Source organism: Brassica napus, chromosome C3 (genome assembly GCF_020379485.1).
Source record: "Brassica napus cultivar Da-Ae chromosome C3, Da-Ae, whole genome shotgun sequence".
NCBI lineage: Eukaryota > Viridiplantae > Streptophyta > Magnoliopsida > Brassicales > Brassicaceae > Brassica > Brassica napus.
Window position 1 is genome coordinate 24,495,407 of NC_063446.1, and position 12,468 is coordinate 24,507,874.

The following is a 12,468-nucleotide window of genomic DNA, read 5'->3' on the forward strand; positions in this document are numbered from 1 at the left end:
TTTATTATTTTTTCTCATGAAAACAATATGTAACTATTCATTCATCTTGTACTATCCCAACTCAAATTCTGCTTCCTACAAAAAAGCTGCTGGTCAGTGTTGCATAATGTAATGAGAAATTGGGTTAACATCAAAGTCCATAGCTAAGACATTGTCAAATTAAGTGTTGGTGATATGGCATGGATATTTTCTTGCTCACTCATAAAACTCTTTTGACATTTTTCGATATAGCATGGCCAAGAGTCCAAGACTCCGGTACAAGAAACTGTATCAGTTAAAATTTCACGATGAAAGATTCGAGATCTCATAAGAAAAACTTTTCAAAAAATTATGTGCTTATATCCGGTGCCGCTGCATGTGCCTATATCCAGTGCCGGCTGCATGTGCCTAAAGATTTAGTTTAAATAAATTGTTAATATTATTATTTAAAAATACACATAACTTGATAACTTATTTGTAGATTGATCATTCACATTTATCATCAGCAAATAAACAAAAAAAAATAACCTTCTTTTAACAAAAAAAAAAAGACTATAGGAGCATCCTTAATTTAGATCATTTTTTCACCTTAGGACTCGTTCCTCGTTGATCCTTGTTCTCATTTTAAAACACTTAGGGCAACATTATCGGTTGGGTCCTAAAAAGGGGTTCTAAATAACAAAATATTGTTATTTTAATTGATTTTATTTAACTAATTAAATTTAAATGTAAATTGAATGTGTGAGCTAGTTACATCTTGACAAGTGGAAGACAAAATTAAGATGCGTTTCTTAGAACATGATTAATCTGGAGTTCTTAGAGTGGGGTACTTAACGGAAGTTAAAAATCTGTTTCTTAATTTTTAACTAAAAAAATTAAGAACCGGTTCTTAAAACCCTTATTTAAGAACCGGTTCTTAACTTTTTAGTTAAAAGTTAATAAACAGTTTCTTAACTTCCGCTAAGAATCTTATCATAAGAACTTCGGGTTAATTATGCTCTTATTACTCCTAAATAAGAATTTTTTCTTGTTCTCTCTCCTACTTTTCATGTTTTTATTTTTTCTCCTTGTTCGGAAACTCGCTAGGCGTAACGCGTGCGGATGACCAGCGCCTAGCGATTTATCGAAAAATCGAAAATAAATCGGGAAGTAATCGGAGATTTTTTTTATGGTTATAGTACTCGCTAGTACATATCTTCATTTGTGGATTCCAAATATTATTAAAACTTAGGTCAATTGTTTTGTTTAAACCTTGTGGACCTACTAAAATGTGGTTCAACCCGTGAATTGTGGTGTTTTATAGTTTTTTATTATTTACTTTGTTTTAATAAATATAAAAAGATACACGTATGTCTTCATCTTCTTCTTCTTTCTTTGGTTCTGCGATTAAACTTATGCCATCCATGGTTCTTTCTTTATTCTTTTTTGTTTTCACTTGATTTTCTTGATTTGTACACTACAATTACATCAGATCTACAAATAGAAACATCTTCAGAGATTTTTGAGGTTTCCGGAAACAAAATTACGCGGCGGTAGTTAAAAGAAAAAAACATTACGCGGCCGTGTAACCTTAAACCACGTTCTGGACGGTCAAAACGCGGGTTAGCGTGGAATGCATCCGAACTGGCCAAACTCGCTACGGTAACCCAACGCTTCACGATTTTGCGGACGATTACTCGGCAACTTGGCCGCTTTTTAGAACAAGGTAATTTTTCTTTAATAGCTACATATTTATTAAGAACCTTGCGTTGACCGTGCTCTTACACCCACAAAAAAATCCGAGACAAGAACAAAAAATTCTAAGTTTGAATGATAAAAAGTGAATAAACATTCCAAAAGAAAACAATAAACAAATTACCAAAAAATAGAATTTTCAGTCTAAGCAAAAAACGATGTTCATCACTCTCTAAAATTCGATGCAAGAGGTAGTCACACTTTAATATTTTTGCATGGATAAATAATTCATTTTTAATTACTTTATTATTTGTTGTTACAGATTGGCCTCGGACAATGGTCGTGGAGTTAAATGTCGGCGTTAAAAAGCCGTAGTAACTCGTTGGCCGGACTAACACTAGACGCTGTTCTTGGCGGCGAGATCCTTATACAACCATCATCTGCACCGTCTCCACCGCCTTTACCGCAACAATCACTCGTACAAAACCGCACAACAACAACAAGCCAAACGCTATTCGATATCATACGCGACGAATACGAAAAGGAAGGACACAAGACCGAACCACGTGGCAAATATTCCGCGAAAAACTCCGTCTCAAACGAACCGGTTCCGCTTGGACCTCGTCTTTTCATATCCCCGCCTCGGATATCCTTATCCCCAATCCCAAACACATCGCAGCAGCGTTCCGATCGCAGTCCAACGGTCTAGTCTACGCCATCCCGATGTCTGATCCACCTGGCTCATCAGGACGCGGGATGTTCACTCGCGGATCTTCGATGCGGGTTGGGTCGGGTAAAAACCCGGAGAGTAATTTCGCTGACGTAAGCGTCCCTGGAGACGGACCTCCGTTTAAACCGCAGTTATCACGGCACGATTCCGTTAGAGATCACGGAGACGGAGACGACGATAAGATACGGCGTCATCCGGTGGTGAAGTTCGTCGACGAGAGGCAGATGTCGGCGAGAGAAGCTGTCGCGGCGCAGGAAGCGGCGGAAGCGGAGGCTGCAAGCGACGATGAGGAGGAGGAGGAGGAAGATGATTCGGGAGTAGCGGAGGAGGAGGAAGCTTCTGCGCCGAAGCAGACGATGTCGCTGATGGATTTGCTGGAGGAGACGGATAGGCAAATGGGGTTGACGGGAGCAAGATACGCCATGGATGATGGAGAAGATGAGTACGAAGAAGAGGAAGACGAGGAGGAGGAAGAAGAAGATGGAGGAGGAGAAGGAGAGGTCAGTTGCTGCGTTTGTCAGGTGAAGATCAAAGGCGCGACCTTTACGCCGTGTGGTCATACGTTTTGTAAGCTCTGTTCTAAAGAGCTTATGGCTCAGAAAGGTCATTGCCCTGTTTGCACTACCTTCGTCCTCGAATTCCTCGAGATCTTTTAGAAAGTTTGAACTTTAATTTTTTCTTACATCAAAAAGATTCACAGTTTTATTGAATGAGACTGTAATTGAACTTTTTTTTTTTTTTTTTTTTATACTTAAACTTCAACTTTTCATTAGCTAACTTGAGATTACAGGATCTTCACCACACTAGTGTATCAACCACACTTACGAACTGGGTAATCTAGTATCACCTAGAATCACACATTTGGATCCTACGCTACCGGACATGAAACTCAATGCAATTCCACCCACTGAGTACATACTTTCCTTAAAACTCAAGAAAAACAGCCTCTTAAACCTCTTAATTAGACCAAACGAGATGACTACTTTAGACCCGAGAAAACCAAAAGCTGAGACTAGATTACATTATACAGCCCATGACATTGAGCTCCTAAGAGCACCCTCAACGCAAATACCCAACTTGGATTTCCTATTTTTTTTTTGTCTAAAAAAATTTAAAAATGAACCAATCGCAGGCAGTCACGTGTCAGTGGAGCCTACGAAACAGTGCAAAATACGTCGCTTATTTCACGATAGGAGACAACCGTCTCTCCCTTTTTGGTGGGCCCCACACCACCTTTTCCCCCAAAAACCCTCCTTGCATCCCGCGTTGAGGGTGCTCTAAAGATTTTACTTGAGAGACCCGGCCCAATGTTTCTTCACCTCACGGCGCAAATCTGGTGTAGCTCTGTCACCGCCGGAATCCAAGTACGATCCTTAGCCGGAAAACCGGGAGAGACCCGGACTGGAAAAGCGGACCTTGACGACAGCGTTGCAACCGGAACAACAAAACCTAGTTTCCAATGGCGTGAGACTCCGCCGTCGGACCAGACCTAGACACCATCGCCGACGCTGAGAAGTGGAGCACCACCGCATACCCGTTGCAAAGCTCACCTCCCCAGTAGACTCCTCCGTTGAGGTTAACCCCTGCGACGCACCGTCCACGAAAACCGAGGACCAGAACCATCTTCCACCAACCGTCACACCACTCCTCCGTTTGTCTCACCGCCGCTCAGGACAATAGATCCATGGTGGAGGAGGTTCCCCACTGGGTCACGCGCCATCGCCGTGAGCGGAGCGCCGGAGATCTAAAAAGTAAAATTGAACTTGGCGGCTCCCCGCAGCCCTAAAAGCCGACTTCCCCCGCTTCAGTCTCCCCAAATCTCACCGCTCCTCCATACTCGCCTTCAGATGACGCCTTTGACCATGAAAGTCTCCGGAGACACCTTTGACGAACCAGAACATCGAGTATATCGACCTAGGGTTAGCACGGGAAGCAAAAACAAAAGGAGAGAAAAGGGAAAGAGGAAGAGTCCTCTGGTACCATAAAGGTTTTAGCAGAGACATTTTTCTATCTAGGTATAATTTTACTCTAAAATAAGAGTTGTTATTATCTTTTTTTTTCAAATACAAGAGTTGTTATTATCTATAAAATAACATTTATATATATATATATATATATATATATATTTTAAAGGCGCAGATAACATTTTTAATTTTAAATATATATTTTAATTTTTTTAATTTTAGAAGATAGATGTATATTCGAAAATAGTCTAATTTCCAACATAGTTGATGATGATATATAAATGATTTTCGTTTTTTAAAAAAGGGTTTTCTGCAAAAAAAACTCTCAATGTAGTTTTTTTTTTGCAAATTAATCCGCGAACTCAAAAACTCACGGGTCAACCCTTCAATTGCTAGTCAAACCGCAGTATAACCCTCGGCCGTACATATGTATATTTGACTTTGTATAATTTTAACATTTTTCAATACTACATCGTTTTGGCACTAATTTTTTAATGAATTTTTTTTTGATGAACACAGGGTTTGAACCTTGTACCTTAAAAACTATGTGCATGCTATATAACCTTCTTGGCCAACATATATATTTCTTTACTTAACAAACGCAATTATATAGATTTCTAAATTCATTCCGAAATGACCTTGTTTCTTTTTCCTTGTGCGGTTTGTTTTCCAAGGTTTTTGTCTGAATATTATGTTTTGAAAAGTAATCACTTTTGGTTTGCATTTGTTTGCTTTGATTTTAGAACCAGGCAGAGACTGAAAGCTAACAGCTTTTCCTTTTTGAATTTCTCCAGGAACCACAAAGAGTCGTTAGAGATAGTACAAATAGCACCGCGTAGAGGAAGAAGAAAGGTAATCCTTACTGTCTTACAGAGTTTGAACAGATGAGTGTGATGGTTGTTTGGGACTTGAGAGAGAGAGAGAGAGAGAGTATGAGATGCTTTAGAACTCGTGTCCTGGGTTTTGTTTCTTTTGTACTTGGATTACTTGTTTCTCAGTGAGAAATATAATGTATGATTCTCTCTATTGTCTGAGGGGCTTGCTGGCTTTAAGTTGGTGTCTTTAGTTCTCTCTTTTTTGTAGAAGGGATTGATGCGGGAGGATGCGGCACCTGATGCAATGAGAGCATATGGATTAGGGAAGAAGAAGAAATAAGGTCATTTCGGAATGAATTTAGAAATGTATATAATTGCGTTTGTTAAGTAAACAAATATATATGTTGGCCGAGATGATTATATAGCATTCACATAGTGTTCAAGGTTCAATGTTCGAACCCTGTGTTTTTTTCATTAAAAATTAGTACCAAAACGACGTAGTATTGAAAAACGTTAAAATTATACACAGTCAAATACACATATATACGGCCGAGGGTTATATTGCGGTTTGACTGGCATTTGGGGGTTGATCTGTGAATTTTTGAGTTCGCAGATTAATTTGCAAAAATGAAAACCGCATTGAGGTTTTGTCTGCACAAATCCCTTAAAAAAAAACTATGACATCATTAATAACAAGATACTTGTTACACCCTGACGCAAGTGAGAAGCTAAGTTGTGGACAATGTGGAGCATGTGCTTTGCCTCTCCAACACACCATCCAATGCATCTTCACTTAATGTGTGCTAAACTGCTAATTTGCAAATTTGTGAGATGGGAACACGTTTAGCATCATGTGTAAACGTTCTAAAAATGTGATTTAGTATCAATTAATCATTTTCCATTTTCTCTATCGCAATATCAATAATGTTGTTTTTTATTACTCTGAAGATATTCCAAATCTATAGAAAGTTTATATCAATAATGTCATTATGACCAACAATATGTATTCTGCGTTTTACCAAGAAAAAAATATGTATCCTGCGCGTTAAATGATGCAAGCCAGCCAATGGTGTAGCTCCTGCATGATGCAAGTACGTAGACAGCAATCGAGATAATTAAAAATTTGTCACAGCTATGACTATTCTAATATTATATTGAGATTTTTGTACTTTCTCACGTATTAATTACACTACAAAACACTTACCACTTGAGACACACTTTCACTTATTGAAAAGATTCTTATAACCCTAAACTAAAAAAAATAGAACATTTCATTTTCTTCCCATCACACAAATCTCTCTCCTCTTTTTATTTCACTTTATTGTTTTTCTTATCACACCTTATGTTTTCATTTACTTGTATCTCAAATTCTAAAATATATTAAATAAAAATAATTATAATAATAAATTATATATAAAATTTTCTATCTTTTATATATTAATGTGTAAACAAAATTAAATGTGAATGTAGACACCAAAACGTGGATAATAGAATTATAGATTAGATGTGTACATGAACATAGATAGTCGGTTGATAAGTTTAAAAGCTTATTCTTCGCTACAGTCTTCAGAAAGGAGAAACCCACAAAACCATGTTTCCACCGTTACTTCCCACTGTCACCCACCATCAACATCACCACCACGATCGAGTTTCGGTTCTAACTCACTAAAGATCTCATATTTCGAATCGCTGTACACCGATATGATGGAGACTTTCCCCGTGACCACATCCAATCAAACGCAACTAGCACCCAGTCAGAGTTGTCTTATCCATTGGAGCTCGATCACAACTGTCTTATCGGGGATCAAGAGCTAGTTGTGTTTGATTGGATGTGGTCATCGGGGAAGTCTCCAGCAGCTCGGTGTACATCAGATCGAAAGATGAAACCGTTAGAGAGTTAGAACCAGAACTCGATTGTGGTGGTGACGACGGCGGTCCTCTGAAACTCGTGCTCACAACTCCAATCTGCCGCAGTTCTTCTTCTTCACTGTGTCGAGCTTGGGATTTCAAGCTTCGTCGTTCTCTGTTCAAACTCATCAAGACGATGTGATCTCACATCTCTTATACATAATTATCATATTTTAAGTTGAAGAACATTGGTGATTAGTAGATGAAAATCATCCACAGAATTTTCACATTATAGAAAAATAGTGTCCACATGAACTCGAATCCATATTTATAGCATCCACATTTTTGGGTCCATGTTTTCAATGACCCGCATTTCTTTGTCCACATTTTCAATAACCCACATTTTTTCATTTTTTAATTTTCCTATTCATCTACATATTTTGCGTGCATGTCAAATTTCTTTAAGATTTCAAATTTGTAATAGTAGAAGTAAACCATCATATGTATTCTTTGCATTTCTTTGATTCATATGTCCACAAGTTACTTTATCCACAATTCGTCACAACTTGTCATCAACGATTCGTCGTTCACGATTCGTCGTCCACAACTCGTCATTTTCCACAACGACAAATTTGTCAAAAACACGCCTAGGCCCCACCAGAAAGTGCCTTACACGTAGGAAGTGACTCTCAATGTAAAGGAAGACAAAAAATGTCATTATGTGTAATCAACTCTATTCTATTCTTTAGGTGGAGAATATAAAAACATAAGTGCGCTATAAACTGAAGTACTCCATCTGTTTCAAAATACATGAAGTTTTAGGCTTCTGCACAACTATTAAGAATTTTTTTTTATCTTAAAAATATCATTAAAATATAAATTAAAAATTATTCAACCAATCGCAAAACAAACTACAAAATACCATTGGTTACACAGTTTTTGATAAAGTGAAAAAGTGCATTGATATATGAAAACATCATCTATTTTGAAACATCAAAAACTCCATAAAACATCATCTACAGTAGTACCTCTATAAACTAATACTCGATAAATTAATAATCTCTATAAATTAATAATTTTCGTCGGTCCCAACTTGGGCCGGTTCAAAATTTGACACAAATCGATAAAATAATAAGATAATATTTTTTTAAAAAAATCTATGTAAATATATGGTCCCATTAAAATTATAAATTAATAATTTATATGTATACATATTTTATATAAGTAAGAACCTAATGTTATATTATTTTATTTATATTCACAATGGAATTATCTTTATATTTTCTTAACACTTAATATTTTTTTGATGAGATTTAGTAATATTGTATCTAAAATCACATTGATTCTATGCAATATATATTATATACACCAAATAATATAATAAAAGTTATATAAATGTAAAATTTCAAAAAAAAATAACAATTCATGTCTATAAACTAAAATCAAATATTTTTCTTATGTTAGAATAAATATATCCAAAAATAAAAAATCTAAATAAGGAAACTTTTGTAAATTAATAGCTCTATAAATTAATAAAATTTTAAAATTCTAACATTATTAATTTATAGAGGTTCTACTGGAAAAAGAGTTTTTAATTCCCAGACTATTTGTAATAGGCAATTTAAATACTGAAGTTTTAGTTGCACGTTTTTATTCTCCAATTTAATGATGACTTGGCAAATTAAGTATCAAAAAATTCAGACGTCATAACCCGTTAATATTATATGAAACATCGTTTGTGATTTTCCTTGAAAACAAAGAAATCCCCAGACTGAAACCCTAGATCGAGTGCAGAGAGATTTCCAGCGTGCGTGATGGTGAAGACGTTCACCGGAAGACGAGGAAGAGCACGAAATAAGCTTCAAATCCAAAGGGTTCATCAAATCCCATAGTTTTTGAAGTTCCAGATGTTTCTTTTCCTCCCACATTTCACGAAGGTTTTATAGTTCCTGAAGTTTCAATAACCACTAAGAAAAAAGGTAAAATCAGTTCCTTTCATGTTAATAATTCTTATTATTGATTCTTGTAATTGATTCTGTCGCATGATGACTTCTTATTAGGACACGAGATGAAGAAGGTTCTGGATTTGATGAAGAAACAGTGAGACGTGAGGATGAAGAAGAAACAGTGGTACATCGTAATGAACAAGAAGCTATGGACTCGGGTGAGAATTCATCTGTTGAGGGAGATGATTGTGAGGTTATTGTTGAAGATATGGCTGGATATAAGGAGTCTGAACCGGTGCTGCAGTCAAATGATAATGACCTTCTCGACGTACCAATTCGTGAAGACGATCATTTTAGAGAAGCTGGCTGTGAAGATGGAAATGAAAACTACGAGGGTAATGAAGATAGTGGCAATGATATCTGGAAAGACGATCACATACCGGATCCATTATCAGATGATGACCGTCATGAAGTAGAAGAAGAAGGAAGGCAATTCAACTATGGAGATGATGAAAATTTAGCTTTAGGGAAGACGTTAAATAACGTTGAAGAATTCAAGTATGATGTTCTCAAGTACTCGTTGAAGACGCAATACGACATAAAGTTCTATAAGTCATCAGCTGATAGGCTTGGAGAACGGTGCACACAATATGAAAAGGAAAAATGTGGCTGGAGAGTGTATTGTTCTTTCGAGAGAGGTAGGAACAAGCTGATGGTGAAAGTCTTCATAAATACTCATATTTGTGTTAGATCCGGCTATACTAGGTTGTTGAAGTGTGGAACAATAGCACAACTTTTTGAGGAGAGACTTCGAATTAATCCAAAAATTAGGTCACATGTGATGGTTGATGAGATAAAGAGAGAGTATAACATGATTGTGACCTTGGAACAATGCAGAAGAGCGAAAGCAACACTTGCAGCGAGAAGAAAAGCCGGTCATGAAGCCCATTTTGCTAGACTTTGGGATTATCAGGAAGAGGTACTTTCATCGAATGTTGGATCAACAATGGAGGTTGAGACAATTCCAGGACCAGTTCCTGGAAGCAAACAAAGATTTTACAGATTGTATATGTGTTTTGAAGCCTTGAAATCATCTTGGAAGGAGTCATGCAGACCCATTATAGGACTGGATGCTGCTTTTATGAAATGGGATATAAAAGGCTAAATGCTAGCTGCTGTCGGTAGGGACGGGGATAATCAATTTTCCCAATAGCTTGGGCTGTCGTTGAAGTTGAGGATAATCCTAATTGGCTATGGTTTGTGCAACTACTGAAAAATGATTTAGGACTTGAAGATGGGGAGGCAGTTACAATAATCTCAGACAAGCACATGGTATATGTTTAGGCTTCATTTGTTCATTTATACTTTTTTCTTGCTTTGTACCTTAAGCTCAATGTTCATTTGCACAGGGTATACTACATGCAGTTCATGAAGAGCTTCCTAAAGCCGAACACAGAATGTGTGCTAGACACATTCTAGAGAATTGGAAGAAGACAAACAAAGACATTGTTCTTGAACGTCTATTTTGGAAAATAGCTAGAAGCTACACACCAGCAGCGTTTATAGCCAACTTAGAGGCGCTTAAGAAGTACAATGAAGGGGCTTATGGATCTTTACAGTGTACTGGACCGGCAACATGGTCTCGTGCATTCTTCAAGCTTGGATCTTACTGCAATGACAACCTAAACAACTTGTCTGAGTCGTTTAATAGAAGTGCTAGAGAGTCTAAGAGGAAACCTCTTCTTGATATGCTGACAGAGGTGAGGAGAAAGACCATGGTGAGGAATGCAAAGAGAACTATTTTGACCAATCGGTGGAATAAAAGATTCACTCAAAGAGCAGATAAGGAGATTGAGCTTAATAGGCAGAAAGCTCGGGACTGCATTAGGTATATGACCACTGGACAGATTCATGAGATAGAGTATCACGATGATGCATACACCGTTAACATGATTGAAAAAACATGTGATGATGCATACACCGTTAACATGATTGAAAAAACATGTGGTTGTGGCTACTGGCAATTGAATGGTCTGCCTTGTATGCATGCTATGTGTGTCATTACAACAACAAGGTTAGATCTCAATGATTATGTGTCTGATTTCTACTTGACCTTAAAATGGCGACAGCTATATGCAAATGGTATGAAGCCGGTTCAAGGGATGAAAATGTGGCCACGGTTAGGTCGAGCCCCAATTCTGCCACCTCCTTCACGATTCAATTGTGGAAGACTAAATAATTATGCTAGGAAGAAAGGTCCCCATGAGTCTACTTCTAATCCACAGAAGCTTACTCGCCATGGTCGTGTAGGAACTTGCTCAAATTGTAGAAAAGAAGGCCATAACAAGACTAGGTGTCCCAATCCAACCGCATCTCCTCCACCAAAACGTCCTAGAGGTCGTCCACGTAAAGAACATGTTTGAAATGGCTTACTCACTTCTTGAGTCTGACATTGTCTTATTATCTTACTTTTGGTGCTTATTGTCTCTAGGGAGAGTCTTCAAGCTGTGGAGAAAGAACATCTCAAGGCTCATCACAAGTTCACCCTTCTCAATCATTACAAGGAGCATCGCAGGAAGCATCACACCAAGCATCACAAGGGCGTTTCGGGTTCTCTACCTAACCATGTGCACTTGTGATCTTAAGTAACAATATCTCTCAGCTCTGTATGGATTTTGGATAGTGGTTATCATTTTTCTTTCGGTTATGTAAGGATTCTGACCTTTGGTCATGTAGGATCTTATGCCAAGTAACCTCTTTTTATAAACTCTAAACTGCTCTAATTTTTTATATATATATCTCTGAGATTAATAAGATAAAGGTAGGGGAACTACCAACGAGTACAAAGTGTCCTCAAAACAGAGGAGGAACACTTTCGGTTCAAAAAAATAAAACTCAAAAACACAGCATAAAACTAAATAAATCAGCACAATATCAGTGGATACCAAAGGAGCCGAGGTAAAATGGAGACGGACATAGGTTTGAAGCCTTCAAACCGATAGTGGTATCATCTCCCAGCTAAGACGCATCATACTCCTCCTGCTTCCTGCAAAATAAAAGATGGTAACCAATGAGGACCACTTCTAGCAACATAAGATTGGAATCTACAGTCCCTAGTTACACTCTCAGCTATTTCTGCTGCCACTAGATTACGAGATTCAGACGTATGTTCTAAACTCCATGGGAAGAGTGCAGACAGCATCCGAGATATCCCGCTAATAAGAGTTTGAAACACATGAAACTTCTCAGGATGCATGAGAGCCTCCGTGGCCAGCGTGTCTGAATTTTTTTATTTAACAAAAGATTTTTAAAAACTAACTTTTGATATAAAAACTAACGGAACGTTAATAATTTCACGTCTGACTTTTTTGATCTTTAATTTGCTTAGTCAACATTAGATTAAGGAATAAAATCTAGCAAGTGAAACTTGAGTATTTAAATTGCCTATTACAAATAGTTTGAGAATTAAAAGTTCATTTTCCCGAGGTTCTACTGTATTTAGAAATAGAGAG

The 12,468-nt window shown here is 37.3% G+C and overlaps 1 pseudogene; it reads left to right on the forward strand.

The window, feature by feature from the left end:
* The first annotated feature begins 1,720 nt into the window (after positions 1–1,720).
* On the forward strand, positions 1,721–4,348 carry LOC106385658 (annotated as a pseudogene).
* Positions 4,349–12,468: the final 8,120 nt, after the last annotated feature.